At 38.9% G+C, this 19,805-nt stretch overlaps 1 protein-coding gene across 1 annotated transcript in view; it reads right to left on the bottom strand.

The window, feature by feature from the left end:
• Nucleotides 1-19,805, bottom strand: part of LOC134212502 (inositol-trisphosphate 3-kinase homolog) — an 85,903-nt gene that overhangs the window by 64,273 nt on the left and 1,825 nt on the right. The gene's annotated exons all lie outside the window — the stretch shown is intronic.

Here is a 19,805-nt window from a genome sequence, read left to right as displayed (position 1 = left end):
CGATCGACATATCTCTCACCATCAAAGTTATGCCACATGGGCCGTTAAGCCGAATGCCATTTGACCGAAAGCCACTTGGCCGAAAGTTGTTTGGCTGAATATACCATTTGGTCGAACAGACCATTAGGCCGAAAGTGTCATATAGCTGAATAGGTCATTTGGCTGAATAAGTGATTTGGCCGAATAGGTCAGCTATTCTCAACCTGGGGTACATGTACCCCTGGGGGTACCTTCGCTGGCCCTAGGGGGTACCTCGAACATAAATTCGGGCTCGGAAGCCTCTTTTCAAGAGACTTGGAAGCCTCCTTTCAAGAGACTTGGAAGCCTCCTTTCAAGAGACTTGGAAGCCTCGGAAGCCTCCTTTCAAGAGGCTCGGAAGCCTCCTTTCAAGAGGCTCGGAAGCCTCCTTTCAAGAGGCTCGGATGTCTTCTTTCAAGAGGCCTGGAAGCCTCCTTTCCAAAGGCTCGGAAAGCTCCTTTCAATAATCTAGGAAGCTTCTCTACAAGAGGTTCAGAAGCCTTTTTTCAAGACGCTCGGGAGCATGCTTTCAAGAAACCCGAAAGCCTCTTGTTAAGAAGCTTGAAAGCCTCTTTTCAAGAGGCTCGGAAGCTTTCTTTCGAAAATCTCAAAAGGCTCCTTTCAAGAGATTCGGAAGGTTCTTTTCCAGAAACTCAGAAAGCTCTTTACAAAAGGCTCGAAGGCTTGCTTCTAAGTGACTCGTGAGCCTCCTTTCAAGAGGCCCGGAAGCCTACTTTCAAGAGGCCCGGAAGCCTACTTTTAAGAGGCTCGAAATGTTCCTTTCAAAAAGCTCGGTAAGCTATTTTCAAGAATCGGAATTCTACCTTCAAGAGGCTCGGAAGCGAACTTTCAAGAGGCTTTGAAGTGTCCTTTCAATATGCAAAGCCTCTCAACAAGATGCGTGGAAGCCTACTTTCAAGAGATTCAGAAGATCCGTACAAGAGGCTCGGAAGTCTCCCTTCAAATGGCTCGAAATTAATCTTTTAAGAGGCTTGGAAGCCTACTTTCAAGAGGGGGTACCTCAATTAATGCAAAAGTTCGAAGGGGTACCTCTCAAGAAAAAGGTTGAGAACCACTGGAATAGGTCATTTAGTTGAATAGGTCATTTGGCTGAATAGGTGATGTAGGCCGAATGTGTCCTTTGACGTCTCACATCTCACTTCTCACTGTGAAAAGTGAGAAATAAGAAGTTAAAAGTGATGAGTGAGAAGAGAGGCGTCTCCCTTCTCACTTTATGCAGTGAGAAGGGATAAGTGAGAAATAAGGGGTGTGAAGCGAGTAGTTAGATGTCTCACTACTCACTTCTCACTCCTCATTTCTCACACCTCACTGTGAAAAGTGAGAAGTGAGATTTCTCACTATTCACTTCACGCTTCTCACTTTTCATTGAGAAATGAGGGGTGAGAAGTGAGACGTCTTATTTCTCACTTCTCATCACACATTTCCCACTTTTCACCCCTCATTTCTCACTTCTCACTGTAAAAAATGAAAAGTGAGTAGTGAGGCGTCTCACTTGTCAGTCCTTATTTCTCACTTTTCAAATGACCTATTCGGCCAAAATGACATGCTTGGCCAGATGACATGTTCAGTCAAATCGTATTACAAACAGAATTATTATAATTGATAATTGAACAAAATATCACAAGGCAGTCAAAAAGCAGCTTGGTGCGGTTTGGCTGAGCACTTACCATATCAAAAACCTATGAAATGCGTAAATTTCGATATTGGCTCATATTCAACTTCACAGACGAAAGGTAAAAATTTCATGAAATTGTAATACAATGTATTCACTTGATAGTTGATTAAGTTATTTTAATGGTGTATTGAATTTGATATGATTCAGCAACAATTTGAAAAAATATTACAAACATAACATACTGCAAATTCATGTATTATGAATGGAATGAAAACCACTTTTTATACAAACTTCAATGTTACCCCACTGGGCACGATATCGTTGAATTGACTCAACCAATCTTGTATCCAAAGAACATGAAATGGGAAAAGTGCAGAAAGTATTAAAAAAAATATAAAAATTAAAAAAAAATATGTCAAACTTTGTGAATTGGATATAATAAGTAATGCAGGAAACTCAGTATCATTAAACACTCTCGAAACTGAATATAAACGGCTTGAAGCCAAGTTTATTGAGTTCTGATGAATTCCGAACCAGCAAACGTTCCGCACGTGACAACGAAAGAATGAAACAGTTTTTACGCCTTCTCGTCAGCAATTATCCATAGTGTGCCGGTAGCACACTCACTTTAGATAATCTCAGCGGGAAAGTGACAAACATTCCGGCTTCTCCATTCACCATCATTCTCATAAGTTATGAATTCGTCACCGTCACAACAGAGCGTGCCCCTCATTGTGCTGTGCTTTTTTGATTGAGATCCGGTACGATCGCCATCATTATCAAGGGAAGCTGCGATCGCGATCCAATAATCCGCGATACTTAACAGCGGCCGCCAAATGGATTGATCAATATTTGAGCACATCGAGTTGCGCTTCGAACTGACGGGATCATGCAACGTCGGTCATCGATCGATCGAGCCGGGGTTAAAAATAGAACGGTCACTCTCTAACACGTCAGACTTGCGATAATGGCAGCCCGGATAATTAATGGCTCGTACGCGGAGAAATGTGTAGGAGTCGAATCAATTGAAGCGCAATAAGTGCGGCGCGCGCGCGGGGTTTCACACGGGAGTGTTAATTCGATCGGTATGGATGGGACGAGCTCGTACCGCTTCGGTCCGAGGTTTTGCAGTGCGTACCGCCCACTGTGATCCGGGAACTGGAAATGGACAAGCTGCTGCTGTGGCGGACACCCTCTCCTGAACACAATTGATCGTTTGGTGTGAAAATGTAAATTATTTGACAGGAAATTAGAGGATTAGTTTTTTCAATATTTTGAAGTGGAATATTCCATATTATTGATTTTCCAAATCAAATATGATGAGCAATGCAGCTTTCATACACTTTATGTGACATCATAACTGAGGCAGATTGGATGCGTTCTTTATCAATCAAAGACATGCGAATTAGGAGAGTTAGGGACGAATGTTTTTTTCAACCAAGCCTCCTAAACCATCAGGTATAAGCGAATAGATAAGCACAGTCAGAGCTAAGTGACTTTAAATAAATTGGTTCTTAAGAAGGTTGATGTCAAATTATTATGTACTATCCATCCATTTCTTATTAATGAAGTGAATCATCATATCTGAATGATATCCATACCACATTTCGTATTTGCTCTACAATAAGCCTGTGAGTTGCGACCCAGTTCTTCGGAGAGGTTATCACATTCGCAAACATCGCGTGTTGTTAGAGTTGATCTTTCTAAAGTCTAAAATCGTATGTTTATTCATGGCTAGCTATGATTCGTCGCAAAAAGATGGGCTGTTTCGTTGTTCGATTTCAGTAGGCTGATGGTCCGGCCAGACAGAGTAGGTCGATTATTTGAAGAAGCGATTCGATAGAATGTTTCTCATGTGGAAGGTCCGTCAAGTAGGTACGACGTATGGTGACCATTTTTATTTTTTTGCAAAAAAAGGGCAAGTGGCTTCGAATATCACAGAAAATGAGGTCTTCCTCTGAAAAGCAATATTAGAATTTCAATGAAAAAGAAGATATGGTCTCGACAATATGGCCACCCTAGAACGACGTATTTAATTCGCAGAGCATTCACCTACGCAAATTGTTGAATTCAGTGCTACTGACGTGAGCAATGATCCATGACCATGTTATTTATCGGTTGCCGATGGTAGCCATGAATTGATATTCGAGATTAATCCAGATTTAACCGGATCGATTCTCTTTTCAATAGACCTTAGGTATTTATGCAAACCACTTCTTTATATTTCCATGAAAGGCGATTACTTTTTAAGTGCACTTATGGAAAACCAATGTTCGACTAATATTTTCATAATCGTATAATGCTTTGAACATGTGAATCAAATATTAAATGATCAAAACGCTATTTACAGCAATGCTTCGAAATGAGGTTTTCAACGTCATTTACGTCAACAATGGTCAATTACAATTAACTGCGCTCCAATCGAGAATGTGCCCACCAAATTTACCCCCAATAAACTCCAACCACGCTGATAAAGCGTCGGAAATTAGCGAGGATGGGTTATTTCCGCAATAATGTTAATGTTTTGAAATTCGCTAATCCAGCGTAATAAAATTTCGAACCACGCAGCAGCGCTTCGGATCGTAAAAATATTTGGCGAAGGTCTGTTATCAAACGGTCGTAAAAAATATGTTACTCTGCGGCAGCGCCCATTCTGACTGGTGATGTCAAACATAGGCTGCTCGCTTAGCGGTTATCTAGGAATAAACAAATATCGCATGTTCTAAACCACAGTCCTGAAAGGTCGTGTTTGGGCGATTCTATTTTATTTTACAACTTGATGTTAATCATGATAGATATGCGTACTGCGTCTAAAAATACAAAAGTAATAATTGTGGTCTAGCCGAAATGCGAATGGCAATGTTTTGATTAGGAAGTACCATATTTATATGAAATAATTTAAAAAATTGAGCAAAATCCATATACACTCAAAAATCGAATTTTGGACTAATGTTCGCCAGGTTTTAGGAGCGAATCAAGGCGCGTACGAGGAATGCCCATCATCGTAGATGGATTAATCAGGGTTTTTATTGCTACAAAGTGGAGCTTTTGGAGAATTTTCCGGTAACATCTGTGTAAATTAATAGTTTTTGGAAACAAGTCAATTTTCCAAGAGAAATTTATAAAAAAATATTTAACTCTTAGAGATTTTTTTCTGGAATGTTTGAGTATTTAATTTTTGCAACCCTTTTGTAATTTCATTAGAACATCATGACTAAATTTCGTATAAAAAAGCCTGTAAAGAGATCCAAGCATGCGAATTGGTTTCATTATCGGAAAGATGGTTAAAGATTTTTGATTAAAAGTAAAGATTTTAATATAGTTCTGCATTAGAACCTTACAGAAATTGTATAAAATTATGGCATATACAATTTCGGAAGATTTCAATACAATCGTTGTATTAAAATCTCACAATTTTGTATTATTTTAGTACAGTATCTGTATAAAACCTTACAAAATTGTATATGCCAAGGTCTTATACAATAAATGTAAGATTTGTTTTTTGGGTGATAACCAGTTTTATCAACACAAATTGGAAGACCTATGAATGTAAATCTTATTTTCCCTGCTTTCGTTTTGAATGTCTTTCGAGATGAGTTCAAATTCCCGTCTTTTTCTCGTTCTACCAGTTTTTTTCCTCGGTTCGGAAGCTACCCTATGAGTGTTGCATGTTCAGTCGGGTATCGAGTCGCCGATCGATAACTAGTTTTGTTCTGTACTCAGGGCAATCAAATTCTGTTTTTGGATTTAGCATCAGTTAACGTCCATTTATACTTATTCATCGATTGCAACTATTGGAATAATGCTCATTTTTTTATGCTTTCAAGCTTTCAAAATACCTCAAATAATTGCTTAGTATACGTCTTTCGGCCGTACGACTAAATTTTATGATTTTTTTTGAAGAATTCAACGGATAATTGAGTATTGGTTGGTAGTGCATTTGTAAATAAATTGAAAAGTTTCACAAATCTAAAAACAGACAAAAATGAATAGATCAGTGTTTTTCTTTTTAGAAATTCATGAATTGGAATTGTGGATTTCAGTATTTTCTTGAGAGATTCCCTTGAACACTTTTTGAAGAAATATCTGGCAACTCCTTAAAGTTGTTAATCTTCCAAACCTGTAGAACGGATCTGCGAAATGGATTAGTGCAAAGCCACACGACGGAACTCACGGCGGTACTTTCGGCGTGGTTTTAAAGATAATGTGCCTTGTATGGAGTACAGGAATGGACTGCGCATTCGTCTATAAATCATTCGTAATCGAACCAATCGTTCGTACGTTTGATTTATCAATTGGCATTTTGATTGCGCTTTGAATTTGCACGCAAACTTGAAGTATTTTCGACTGTATAAAGATACAGTGGAAAACTGCACTGTCATTCAACACATATTTTTGTCACACCTCCTATAAAAAAAAATCCAAGCTCGAGTCAATATGTCGCACTAATATTTGAATCGCATGAAAGATTTTTCAATATGTTTATGTCTAATATGTCTAATGAGCTTAGTCAACATTTAAAAAATATAGTATTTTTTAATGTAGAATTCCGGTTAGTTTAGGAAAATTAATCATAGGTAGTGACTTTTTTAGTATCCACATACAAGTAACTAATAATTGACCACCAGAAATGTAAATTACCGGAGGCATCTGATGTGGATGTCCATTTCAATGAAGAAAGTGCCGCTGCTCAATGCTCAATTACAAAACAGGTAAATATAGCGTTTGATGAAAAGTTTAGACCCTCTATATTTGTAAAAATCCAGATTAATATACCTAGCGGTAATGATGCCTTTTGACGTTGGACAACGTCTTACCCGAAGGTACTGGGTATCAAATCAGAATCTAAAATTTAAGACCGTCACGAACGATAATAATTTGAATAAATTTGAACGATAATACACATTATATCTTTTGATGGATTTTTGAGATTTATGTATCGATCGATTTGGAAACTCTCCAGCAGTTTCTCAATTTCATTAAAACTTTTGATTATTCACGATAAGCTATTAGAAATTTCAATTCTTGTCCTACCTAGTACAAATATCAGAATCCACCAGTCCCGTTCATGCATTCCCAACACGGACATCAGAATGATATAACTCACGGGCCTTTTGACCCACCGTTTTATTTTCTCTGGGTATAAATAGACCCTGTTTCGCGCCCGCCCGTCATTTCGGTTCGAGGATCAACGCAGTGTTACCACATTCACAGATTTATCTTAATTTCAAAATATTTTCTGGAAATTTTGCTCTTATATAAATCCGAAGAAAGATTTTTTTTATTTCGCAGTGCAGTTCTATTGTTCTAAATTTATATATGATGAAATTATTCTTTTTAAGTGTACTCTGGAAACAGTCTATGCAGTTCCGAAGCAAACATATTAACATGTTGAACTATCAAACCATCAAATCAACATATGTTTGTTACACACTTGAATAATTTTGCAGATTTCGGTGAATTTTGCTTCAATTCACCTAAATCTCAATAGCAGAACACTGATTTTAATTATTTATTCAAAGCTAAAGAATTAAAATAAGCTCCACTGATGATTAACATCGTCATGATCCAGAGAACACATTTCATGGAATCAAAAATCTTTTTTTTTATCGATACGTATTAGCCAGGGTATGAACCATAATTCTATGCATCGCAATAAAAAGAGTACACGTCAGTTGGTTTTTAATTGCATTCTGAATAATATAGAGGACCTTTCGTACTTTAGCTATGACATGCGTGATTTGAAAGCAAATTGTCTTGGTTTGAAACTCTGTCCAATTGAAAAGTTGAAGAAGTGGAGATTACCCCACCAATCAGGGCATAAGTACTTCATGCTTGCATGCACAGCAAATATACAACAACATTGCAATTTAATACTAATGCTTGATTTTCATAATATTTCTAAAAGTTATTGTTGTCATTGTATATTTGCACTTTGAAAGGATTCACAGATTTAATCCAAGATTTTTTATGCAGATCACAGATTTTTAAGATTTTTTGACCCTAAAACACAGATGGCTTTCAATAAATATGTGGCAACACTGGATCCACGGAGAGCGGACAGAAAGATGGCAGTGAAGGCGGTGTTTGCTGCATCTGTAGCGGCTCAGCGGCAAACAGACTATCGTCGGCGTCATCGGCACTCCAGTGAAAATTTCTCGCAAAAGAAAAGGTTGAGCAGAATACATTTTCATCAAAGACAAATCATCATCGCTTAGCCACAGCGGAAATGGACTTCGGCAGCAGAGTCACAAGCGCACGTCGGACTATTGAGTGGTTGCTGTTAGTGATTCGGAAGGTGCATTTTTTATATTACACTGGATTTTGTTTTTACGCGATTTACATTTTCTCAATTTTCCACTCATCCTAAATGTTTAACGTACACTGCAAAAAAATTTGACTTCTACTGGTAATGTAATCAATGAAACTAATGTAAATGCAGATCATGTAATCGTTTTCTCAATGTAATTATGCGTTGAAAATCATGCACATAAACAGAGCATGAATTAAACCGTATAAATACATTACCTTACCATTATTACTACACTCTGTTGACAACAATACTTTATTCACCATGAAAATTCATTTATAAACCATTAAGTTTACATGATATTATGTGTAGCGAAATAAAAGATGGCCACGCTTGCGACGATCTCGGTAGAATGTAAACAAAACAAATAATTCCATCACGGCAGCTGCAAATGCAGCGGGAAACCTTCGTTTTCGACCACAGTCATACCAAAGTGAAGATTTTCCATTACGACTACAAAGCAACATCCGTAATGTTGCAATTTATCGGTGTACTTCATCAGACGTTTATTTAAATCGTTGGAAAAACTTCGAATTCTTGCACTTCATCCAGTCAGATGTTTCCCCTTGACGATGCGCATTGCGCATGCGTTTACTCAAAGCATGTAAAGTTACATTACCTAGACAGGACCCGATCACGACGGGTTCGATACTGGTATATTTGAATCGCCATAACTCAGAACCTGTTACTCTTTGGGCAACATTGGTTTCAAGAAGTGAAGACGGTAGAGTGGTATCAGAACGGGCTATCACTCTGCGGACCTGAGTTCGATTCTCATGATAACCATTTTTTATTTAAATAGGATAAAATATAACATGTAAATTTAAAACAACACAAAAATTTGAGATTGATAAGTGATGTAAAAATAAAATGAAATGTAAATTTCTATCGTTTATCATGCTCCAATTATGTGCATACTATTTGGTGTAGATGTACATGATTCGTTCGAACAGTGTATATTAATTACAATGTGATTTTTCTTTGATTTATTCTGGATTTTTTGAAACATGTTACGAAGAGTTTGGTGGCAAATTGAAGTCACACGATCAAAAATACGAGCGAAAAAAAATCGTGTAAAAACAAAATCCTGTGTATTCGGTTCTTCTCAGGACCCAACATTCTATAAAAGGGAAGGTTAAGGGAGAATTTGGTTCAAAGTGAAAATTAATTGTTTGACTATCGCAGAAAATTTCCGCGCGTAGCACGCGTCGGAAGGAGATGCTGTCGCATGGATGACATCAGTATCAGTAATGTAAAATTTTATTTCAAGATACTGATTTGGTTTTGTTGCTATTAGTGTTCGAAAAAGCGCTTTATGTAGAATAATTCGGTTCTTTTCAGAACTACAATTTTACAAAAGAGAAGGTTGAGCCCAGAAAATTTGTATTCAAAGTGCCTATCATTTTCGAAAATTTCCGTCGTTAGATGGAGAGACAGCAAAAATGTATTCGATTGCAGAAATGCGGAACAAGCATGTAGCGAACGAAATGGCTCGCGCGCGTGGAGAAGCAGCTTTTTTGTAGTCAAGAACGTAAACCCTCTAAATGATTTGCTGAAAAACCACCAGCAAATTCGAAGCTTACTGAAAGTCGGTAAATTGATTCGTATTTGCTGAAAATCAGTTTAGTTTTCCAATTTACTGATTGTTCAGTATTTTCCATTAACTGTCAAACATTAAAAAAAACAGCCATCAGTTTCGTGGAAAAGGTGATAATTACTGCGGCTTTCGTGTCCCTTAAAGTTTGGCTCAAATATATAAATATTGAAAAGTACGTTTTATACAACATGAGTCCTGTAAGTATGCCAAATCTAATGTATCACATATTTGAGATTAAGAAAGATAATTTATGTGAAATCAATTTAAATATTTTTCAGCCAAAGCAAACAAATGTCTTCCTGTGATGCGGTGTGATTTTGGTCGTCCTGCAGCCGAATTCCGGTCAAAAAATCTTTTGTAAGAAAAGAAATTCTCGAAGAGATTTTCCAAATTTTCTTATTTTGGAATTCCGACCAAAGAGTGGAAGACATTTTTTGTTGTCTGATGAAAAAGAAAACGAGAATTTAAATTTGTTCCAAATTTTTGTGAGAGAAATTTGATAAGAGATTTTTCTGGGATGAAATTTAAAGGCATAAATATGTCTTTAATTTCAATAATAAGTGTGAAATATTGTGGGAAATATTCTTGGTTCCATCCATTGTACGTAATTTCCACTCACGATACATACTCATGCCATGGCAAGCAAAGAAAAGCCTCCAATACATAACTATGGAAATGCTAAATAGAACGCTAAGTTAAAAATCAGACCAAACTCTAGTTGGAAATTAGTGCCATTGTAAGAGAAGAAGAATCGAGTTTGATTGATCATTCGATTACAATCTTATCAAGGCAAACATTCCAAAACAACCAAATTCTTTAAATATGTATCATGGTTTGTGCACAACCAACTAGCACAATAAAAATTACGCAGTTTATAAAAACAAAGCTAAAGCTAAGCTAAAGCTAAAGCGAAGCTAAAGCGAAGCTAAAGCTAAAGCTAAGCTAAAGCTAAGCTAAAGCTAAGCTAAAGCTTGTTAAAGCTAAGCTAAAGCTAAGCTAAAGCTAAGCTAAAGCTAAGCTAAAGCTAAGCTTGCTTAAAGCTAAGCTAAAGCTAAGCTAAAGCTAAGCTAAAGCTAAGCTAAAGCTAAGCTAAAGCTAAGCTAAAGCTAAGCTGCTAAAGCTAAGCTAAGCTAAAGCTAAGCTAAAGCTAAGCTTAAAGCTAAGCTAAAGCTAAGCTTAAAGCTAAGCTAAAGCTGTTTAAAGCTTAGCTAAAGCTAAGCTAAAGCTAAGCTAAAGCTAAGCTAAAGCTAAGCTAAAGCTAAGCTAAAGCTAAGCTAAAGCTAAGCTAAAGCTAAGCTAAAGCTAAGCTAAAGCTAAGCTAAAGCTAAGCTAAAGCTAAGCTAAAGCTAAGCTACTTACTTATGGATCCTGTACACCTCCGGTGGTGCAAAGGGCCGACTTGAAAGATCTCCATCCTGAGCGTTGCCCGGCTATCGCTTTAACCTGTTGCCAGGTTAGATTTCGGTCGACTTCTTTTATTTCTTTATTGAGGCTTCGCCGCCATGAGCCTCTGGGTCTGCCTCTGCTGCGATGTCCCGCTGGGTTCCAGTCTAATGCTTGTTTACAGATTTCGTTTCCGCCCCTACGTAGAGTGTGGCCGACCCAGCCCCACTTCCGATCCCGAATTTCTGTTGCTATCGGCCTCTGGTGACAACGACGATGGAGCTCATTGTTTGAGATCCAGTTGTGAGGCCACCAGGCCCGAATTATATACCGCAGGCACAGATAAACAGACGTCTCACTTAACACATGTTGCATCGTTCACCTTTTTAACGGTTGATTTAAAGTTTTGTAGGTGGTCAATCGGCCACCGATGGCGCTTCCATCGATTTTGCTTGTGTTTGACGTTTGCGCACTACCGCCATCTGGTTGCCGCTTGACCAAATACAATTATTTTAGCATTGGGCGACAATGTTTCTGTGACGATAATTTTGATTGCATTTTGTTCTAAGTGAGACGTCTGTTTCTCTGTGCCGCAGGCATCTGTTAATGAACACCTGCAGCCGTTGAGTGTTCTCCACTGATACACACCATGTTTCGCTAGCGTATAACAGCACAGATTTCACGTTAGAGTTGAAAATTCGTATTTTGGTGCGTTCACTTATCTGCCTGTTTTTCCAGATATTTCTTAAACTCGCAAAGGCAGCCCTTGCTTTCTTGATCCGTGCGCCTATGTCGATCTTGGTACCGCCGTCCGACGCCATTTGGCTACCAAGATATTGGAAGCTTTCAACATTCTCCACTGGTTGCCCGGCTACTGTGAAACTGGAAGGAGTCGCCGTGTTTACATCCAACGATTTGGTTTTGTTGACGTTGATGACTAAACCTGCCGGAGAGGAGCGCTCGGCAAGGTCGTTGAGCTTACTCTGCATATCAGAGCGCCGTTGCGCGAGGAGTGCAACGTCATCAGCCAATTCGAAGTCGTTTAGATGCTCCATGGTTATAGGCTGCCATAACAGCCCGCGGTTTGGTTCACGGTCAATCGCACCTACCAGAATCTCATCGATTACGATGAGGAACAGTAACGGTGATAGGATACATCCTTGCCTCACACCAGCTACGACCCGGATAGGGTCGGACAGGACCCCACAGGACCCCCACACGAAAAGGCCTCGTACTGTGCTTCGATGAGGCCGATGATTTTCTCAGGAACTCCCTTGCGTCTCAGGGCGCCCCACATATTCTCGTGATTGAGACGGTCGAAAGCTTTTTCGTAGTCAATGAATACCAAGTAAAGGGACTCTTGGAATTCGTTGACCTGCTCCAGAATGATGCGGAGCGTGACAATATGGTCCACACAGGATCTTCCGGCACGGAATCCGGCTTGCTGCCGCCGGAGAGTCGCATCGATCTTCTCCTGAATCCGGGCTAGGATAATTTTGCACAGAACTTTGAGAACGGTACACAGCAACATAATGCCTCGCCAGTTATCGCATACAGTCAGGTCACCCTTTTGGGCACCTTTACTAAGATACCTTGCATCCAGTCGACCGGGAAAGTTGCGGTGTCCCAGATATTATGAAATAAACGATGCAGTAGTTGAGCGGATGTCATGGGGTCAGCTTTGAGCATCTCGGCTGATATGCGGTCGACCCTGGGGCTTTATTCGATTTCATGCTTTGGATGACCGTTCGAATATCTCGAACTGATGGAGCTTCGGTATTGATTCGTGTTATACGTCGGATCCTAGGCAGACCATGCCGAGGTGGTGATGGCCTGGCTGGCACTTGAAAAAGTTGTTCGAAGTGCTCGAACCAGCGTTTCAGCTGGTCAGTTGGGTCGGTCAATAACTGATCATTCGCGTCTTTCACAGGCATCGTTGCATTCATCTTCGCCCCGCTTAAGCGTCGTGAGATATCGTAGAGGAGGCGAATGTCCCCGGTTGCGGCGGCTCTCTCTCCTTCGTCGGCCAGAGAGTCTGCCCACGCTCGCTTGTCCCGTCGACATGAGCGTTTTACTTCCTTCTCAAGAGCCGCGTATCGTTGGCGGGCTAGAACTTTGGCTCCTCTGGTTTTTGATCGCTCTATCGCGGCTTTGGCTTCTCTTCGCTCCTCTATCTTCCTCCAGGTCTCATCGGTGATCCATTGTTTTCTCTGGGTGCGTAGCTCGCCCAGATTGTTCTCGCTGGTGGCGATGAAGGCATTCTTGATGGCGGTCCATTGGTCTTCCACGCTGCCACCTTCCGGAATATCTGCAGCACGCGTCTCCAGTTCTTCAACGAAGGACCGTTTCACCGTGGCATCTTCCAGTCGGCGTGTGTTGAATCGTCGTCCAACTCTGTCCTCCTGCCGACGAATCCGCGCAATGCGCAGGCGTATTTCGCCGATGAGGAGGTGATGATCAGACGCGATATCGGCACTACGTTTATTCCGTACATCAAGAAGGCTCCGTTTCCATTTTCGGCTGATGCAGATGTGGTCGATTTGATTTTCTGTAAAGCCGTCACGGGAGACCCACGTGACCTTGTGAACCGGTCGATGAGGGAAGAGCGATCCCCCGATCACCATGTCGTTATTTCCACAAAATTCTGCGAACAGCTCTCCGTTTTCGCTCATTTCTCCGAGACCATGGCGTCCCATAATGCGCTCATGGTTCGAGTTGTCGGATCCGATCTTCGCATTGAAGTCGCCCAAACAGATCTTGATATCACCCTTCGGAATTCTATCTACGACGGCATTGAGTTGACTGTAAAGTTCTCTTTGTCTTGCAGATCGGCAGCATCGGTTGGCGCATAACATTGGATTATAGTAAGGTTTCGGACCCGTGTTCTAAATCTGGCAACGATTATCCTTTCACTTATAGGTTCCCACTTCATAAGCGCAGAGTGTGCCTGAGCGCTTAGTAGGAAGCCAACTCCGCGTTGCCGGGGAGCGTGTTCACCTCGTAAACCAGAGTATAGCAGAACTTGTCCCGACGGCGTTCTGTGTTCTCCAAAGTTTGGCCAACGGACTTCACTCAGTCCCAGGATCTCAAGCTTCATGCGGCGTGCCTCATTGGCAAGTTGTGCCAATTTACCCTGCTGGGCTAGGGTTAAAACGTTCCATGTTCCTATTCGTGTCCGTTGTTTCGCGCTAAGAGTCGTCGCCGTAAAATCAGTCCGTATTCTTTCATTATCGGATTCTCGAACAAATTGATGTTTCGGGAACAGTAGGTTGTTGGCCCAAGGTTCCCTATCCACCGGGATGGGGCTGCCATCTTAGGTATAGCTTCCGGGGAATAGCATTTCATACTCAGCCGCTGGATGCCAGAACAGACGCTGTTGGAGCCGCACCTCCTTGGTGGACAGACGCTCGATCAGTCGGGTCAAATTTGTTTAAAGTCCCACCCAACACCAGGACTAGGCTAGTGCGCTTTGAGCGGCACACGGTCGCTTTGATAGGGCCTGCTTGGGGACACATGCAGCTTTTTATAGAAGTTCAACAGAGCCCACTGTCGAACCCCACCACATCCTAGGCAGACCCCATAGTACGCACCCTCTCACTCTAGCTGATGTCAGAAGGACAACAGTGCCCAGGCTGCACTACCAGCTAAGTACGCAACCCTTAGCTGGCGGTCAATTGTCATCGGAAGACCCGTGGAAGCGTGAGTATTGGAACTTGTGAGGACCAGAGCTATGTTAGGCGCCCCTTCCCGGATGTCAACTCACCATTTCGCAGCCCTAAAGCTAAGCTAAAGCTAAGCTAAAGCTAAGCTAAAGCTAAGCTAAAGCTAAGCTAAAGCTAAGCTAAAGCTAAGCTAAAGCTAAGCTAAAGCTAAGCTAAAGCTAAGCTAAAGCTAAGCTAAAGCTAAGCTAAAGCTAAGCTAAGCTAAGCTAAAGCTAAGCTAAGCTAAGCTAAAGCTAAGCTAAAGCTAAGCTAAAGCTAAGCTAAAGCTAAGCTAAGCTAAGCTAAAGCTAAGCTAAAGCTAAGCTAAAGCTAAGCTAAAGCTAAGCTAAAGCTAAGCTAAAGCTGAGCTAAGTTTGTCGATGATTTAATGGTTTGGTGTGATAAAGGATGATTGTATCTTGCACCAGGATCAATAATCACGGTTGTAGCTTTTGAAACAATTGAGTTATTATCAAAATATAAAATCGATCAAGAGAAATCGATCAATACAGTTACGCCCCTATGAAACTAAGCGCGAGCATTCGTTATCACAAGGGCCTGTTCAAATATTACGTAACGTGAAAAACGTTGATTTTATGAACCCCCATAAACTTGTAACAATCCGTAACAATTTTCAGAACCACCCCCACTATGCGTAACGCGTAACAAATGTTATTTTTTGAAAAAGATCTTGATTTTAGAAGAATTTGAAGGACGCTGCAAAAAAAAATTATCTGTGGTATATTTCATGCTTTTTCAAAGATAATGAATATTTTTTTAATTTTTTAAATATTTTTTCTCTATGCAAATAACTTGTTATGCGTAACAATATTTCGAAGGACCCCCACCCCCTATGTTTTGCGTAACAAAGCGTAACAAAAATCAAACAACCCCCACCCCCTTTTGCGTTACAATATTTTTGAACAAACCCCAACAATGTTGCTGTTGCTGCATATTTCCATCACTATATTGAATACTAATCACCCGAGCAAAGTCTGAAAACATAATGAGAGCATATAGAAAACATATTTTGATATTGATATCAAATCGAAATCATAATTTGTTTTCAAATATGAATCATCATGACTGATTACATATTTTGATCTCATTTTGCTGTTGATTTCTAAATTGTATGATCTGACATCAAACTGTGTACTTATTTTGTTATCGGAACCAATATCAAAATTAGTTTTCGATTTGCTCTCATCGACAGCAGGAATAGTTTTCGATTTGATGTCACAGTAAGATTTTTCTGCTGTAGATTTTGATCTTTTAACCGTTAAAACGACCAAAAGGATATCAACCTGAGTTATCAAAATTAGGCGATTTCACAACAACAAAATTAGTTATCGATTTGCTCTCAAGCTTTGCTCGGGCATTATCTATCCCTTTATTATTTCGGTAACAATAAGGGAAAGCAAGTTTTATTTTCGATATGAGGATGTTTTAAATAGGGGTTCCATTTTTCCCGGAAATTAACTTCCCGGGAAACGGGAAATAAAATGTTAACTTCCAGGGATTTCCCGGGATCCCGGGAAATAAAACTATTTTGCGAAACTCAAAATCGTAGCTTGAAGTAATAACTAGGATAATAAGGATAAAAATATACTCTCGACCTCAAGGGATTGATAATTGGTACATTGTGCAAAAATGATCAACGAGTTGTTGAAAAGTCTGAAAAATTGTCTCTGTTTAGTTCGATAAGCGTTACCTAGGTCTATGTCTATGTCTATGTCTGACTCCCTCATCAAATTTGCAAAATAAGAAAAGGATTTCCAACTTCTTTAATCGATCACAGTCGTCTCCAAAAATTGGTAAACACTTTAACATAATAATTTCCCGGGAAATTCGGGAAACTAAAGTGCGCATCCCGGGAATCGGGAATCACGGGAAAATTGATTTCCCGGGAAATCGTTTCCGGGAATGGAGCCCCTAGTTTTGAACAATCAGTATGCAAATAGTTGTCAAAAGACATCTAGTGGAAAATAGGAGAACTAATATTTTTCTTCGCAAGAAATTTTAGTTTTTTTCTTTCTCTTCAGTCATCATACCGCAGAAGAGAAGACATTTTTGGAAAGAGAAAGAGAATTTATAAATCTTTTTTTATAAAGAAATTTTTCAATTTTTTCTTGAACCTTCGGAATTCGGCTGCTGATCTTCAAATTCTAACTCGCAACAAATCCAAATTTTTCTGACTTCAATGCCGTTCATGGAATAATGCTCAAAGCAATTCCAGAGGTAAAATTTTATTTGAAGATTGTTCTGCGGCATATTATATGTATTCAATATCCCAGTCGAAATCCTTCTCCAATTAATTTAGTTTTAACGGATTCAAGTCCACTGTGGTGCCAAATGGTAACTCATGCTGACTTTGACTCTGATCACCTTCCTGTGATGTTAGAAATCTCACAAGAAGCCATTAACAATCCAATCAGCTCTACTTTTAATTGTTGAAGCCAGAGGCATTGCAAATCCTAAATGTGAAATTAAATTCAACTCCATTATTATTCACGACCTCAGCTGCTGATCCGTCTTAAAAATGTGAGGCGAAGGCTATACCAAAGAACTTGCGATCCCGCGTTGAAAGTTATTGGGCGAGATTTGCAAAAGGAATTTAAAAAACGTTTAGCTATTCTCAGAAATACCAACTTTCATAATAATGTCTTGAAGTTGGAATCCAGTTAGAAACCCTTTTGTAAATTAACGAAAATTCTTTAAAAAAAACTCAAAGCCAATTCCAGCGCTTAAAGAGCAGTTTTATTTAAAAATGGCGAAAAGGCTCAAAAACTTGCTCAGCAGTTGGAAGTGCTCATAATTTTAGTCTAGGTCTCACTAGTCCAATTGAGGATCAGGTTACATGGAGCTTCGACGATATCTCAATCAAAAGAATGTTTTTGACCCTTTGTTGGGAACTAATTAGAATGAAGTGAAAAAAATATTAAAAATATGAAAACCCTGGGTGATGACGGTATTTTCTACATACATACCAAAAAAAAATTCCTGAGAGCTTTTTAATCTTTTTGGTTAATTAATTTAACAAATGTTTTCAATTGGCATACTTCCCAGATAAATGGAAAAACGCCAAAGTTGGTCCAATTTTGAAGCAGGACAAAAATACAGTTATCGCCCAATCAGTTTGCTTTCTTCAATTGGCAAACTGTTTGAAAAGATTATTTTAAATAAAATGATGGTTTCTATTAATGACCATTCTATTTTTGCTGATGAGCAATTCGGATTTTGCCATGGGCATTGAGAGCTACGAATTTAATTCGACTCAACAAATCTGAAGGATATTCGACTGTGGCATGAAGGTTTGATTGTAAAATTGATGAATTTTAATTAATCAATAAACTGATCCAAATTTTTTTTATCAGATCGTTCCCTGCAGGTAAAGCGGAATTGCAGAATTCGAAATCTGATAGATACCTGTAAGAGCTGGTGTTCCCCAAGGCAGCATACTGGGTCCCATATTGTATAACATTTTTACTTCTAACTCACGGCCTTTTCGCCAAATGGCGAAGCCTTCGTATCAAATTAACTTTTAAAAATCACATTGAAGGCCTTCAAGCCAAATGTAACAAATATATTAAGTGTCTATATCCACTTATGAACAGAAAATTAAAACCTTGTCTTAAGAAGATACTTTTGATTTACAAACAAATTTTTAGACCTGCCATGTTGTATGCTGTGCCAATATGGACTAGTTGCTGCAATACCAGAAAGGAGGCACTTCAGAGCATTCAAAACCAAATTTTGATAATGATTCTGAAGTTTCCTCCGTGGTATAGTACCAATGAACTTCATAGAATTTCTAATATTTAGACATTGCAACAAATTTTCAACAAAATAATTTCCAATTTTAGACAAAAATCGTTGCAATCTTCTATTGCAACGATAAGCTCCTTGTATAGGCTAGATGTACCAGTTGTGGCTATAGCACCAGTTGTCGCACTAGTGCTTTATATGCCAAATGGCCAATCAAATCACCGCAAACCAAGTTCAGATCGATAAAGCATATTCATATGATACGATAAAACCTTTGACCTTCTCCAAAACAAGCAAAGCATAATTGTAAAAATTGATTTTGCTTAATTTTTGACGTCCTTTGCACCAGTTGTCGCACTAGTGGTCCCTATTTGGCCAGTCCCATAAGAAAACAATGGGATTTGCCAAATAAGGAACCAAAATTAAGAATAGTGCCACAACTGGTGCATGCGTTCCCATTATGGACTAATCAATTTTGATGATTATAACAAATTTTATTGTGGTTTTCACAGCTGTTCTAAGGAGCAGGGAGTAAAACCTTTCGCTTGATATATAAAGTTCACCCACATGCCTTTTACTTATTTTTTAAAAAATAGTTGCTCTTATGTATGGCGACAATTGGTACACCCACCCTATTTATTATAAATTAGGTTTACTTTAGTTCAAGTTTTAAAACATTTTAATTCCTACATGGTTCAATTCAACCAGAGGAAAAATCCAAACTGCCAGAGGCAATTGAAATGTATTAATAATAACTTAAAATGTAACATAGCAAATAAGGATGATAGTGTTAAGAAAACACGGAACACCTAGTCTAAGAGATGAATGCATGAATTAGATAATTAGCAAAATAAATTAGTTAAAAAAGAGATAAACTGATATATTTAATATTGTATGGATTTAGATCCATTGATTCAAATAATAGGCCTACTATAATAGTGTTTTTTGATTAGTAAAAGTGTAACCCTTCGGGATTAGAGTTTATTGGGCACCAGTATAAATGACGAACGTATTATTTGCATTAATTTTTTTTATTTTATAGATTATTAAAATTATCGAAGTGCTTCACTGTGCAGTAGATTATGCAAAATTAATGAGCTGGTTTTTAAAAATTAAGTTCGGGAAAGTTAAAAGGATGACTAGACAAAATTGGATGTTTGTCATTCTGACGAAACGCGAACTATTAGCCACAGTCTATTTAATTTGATAACAAGACGTGGAGGCAGATATTATTTGGTAACTAATTCCGAAGTTCATCAGAATTAATTTTTGTTTTGCATTACATTACAGACGAATTTTTATTTTAATTGGAGTACAAAGTATCAATTTAAGCACATTTGGGGTAGTTGTAGATCGTGTTAAGAGTCCCCCAATCAACACATTGTGAAATTCAGC

The sequence above is a fragment of the Armigeres subalbatus genome, chromosome 2 (assembly GCF_024139115.2).
Source record: "Armigeres subalbatus isolate Guangzhou_Male chromosome 2, GZ_Asu_2, whole genome shotgun sequence".
Classification (NCBI taxonomy): domain Eukaryota; kingdom Metazoa; phylum Arthropoda; class Insecta; order Diptera; family Culicidae; genus Armigeres; species Armigeres subalbatus.
Note: the sequence above shows the minus strand (reverse complement) of the source record. Positions and strands in the feature narration are given on the sequence as shown.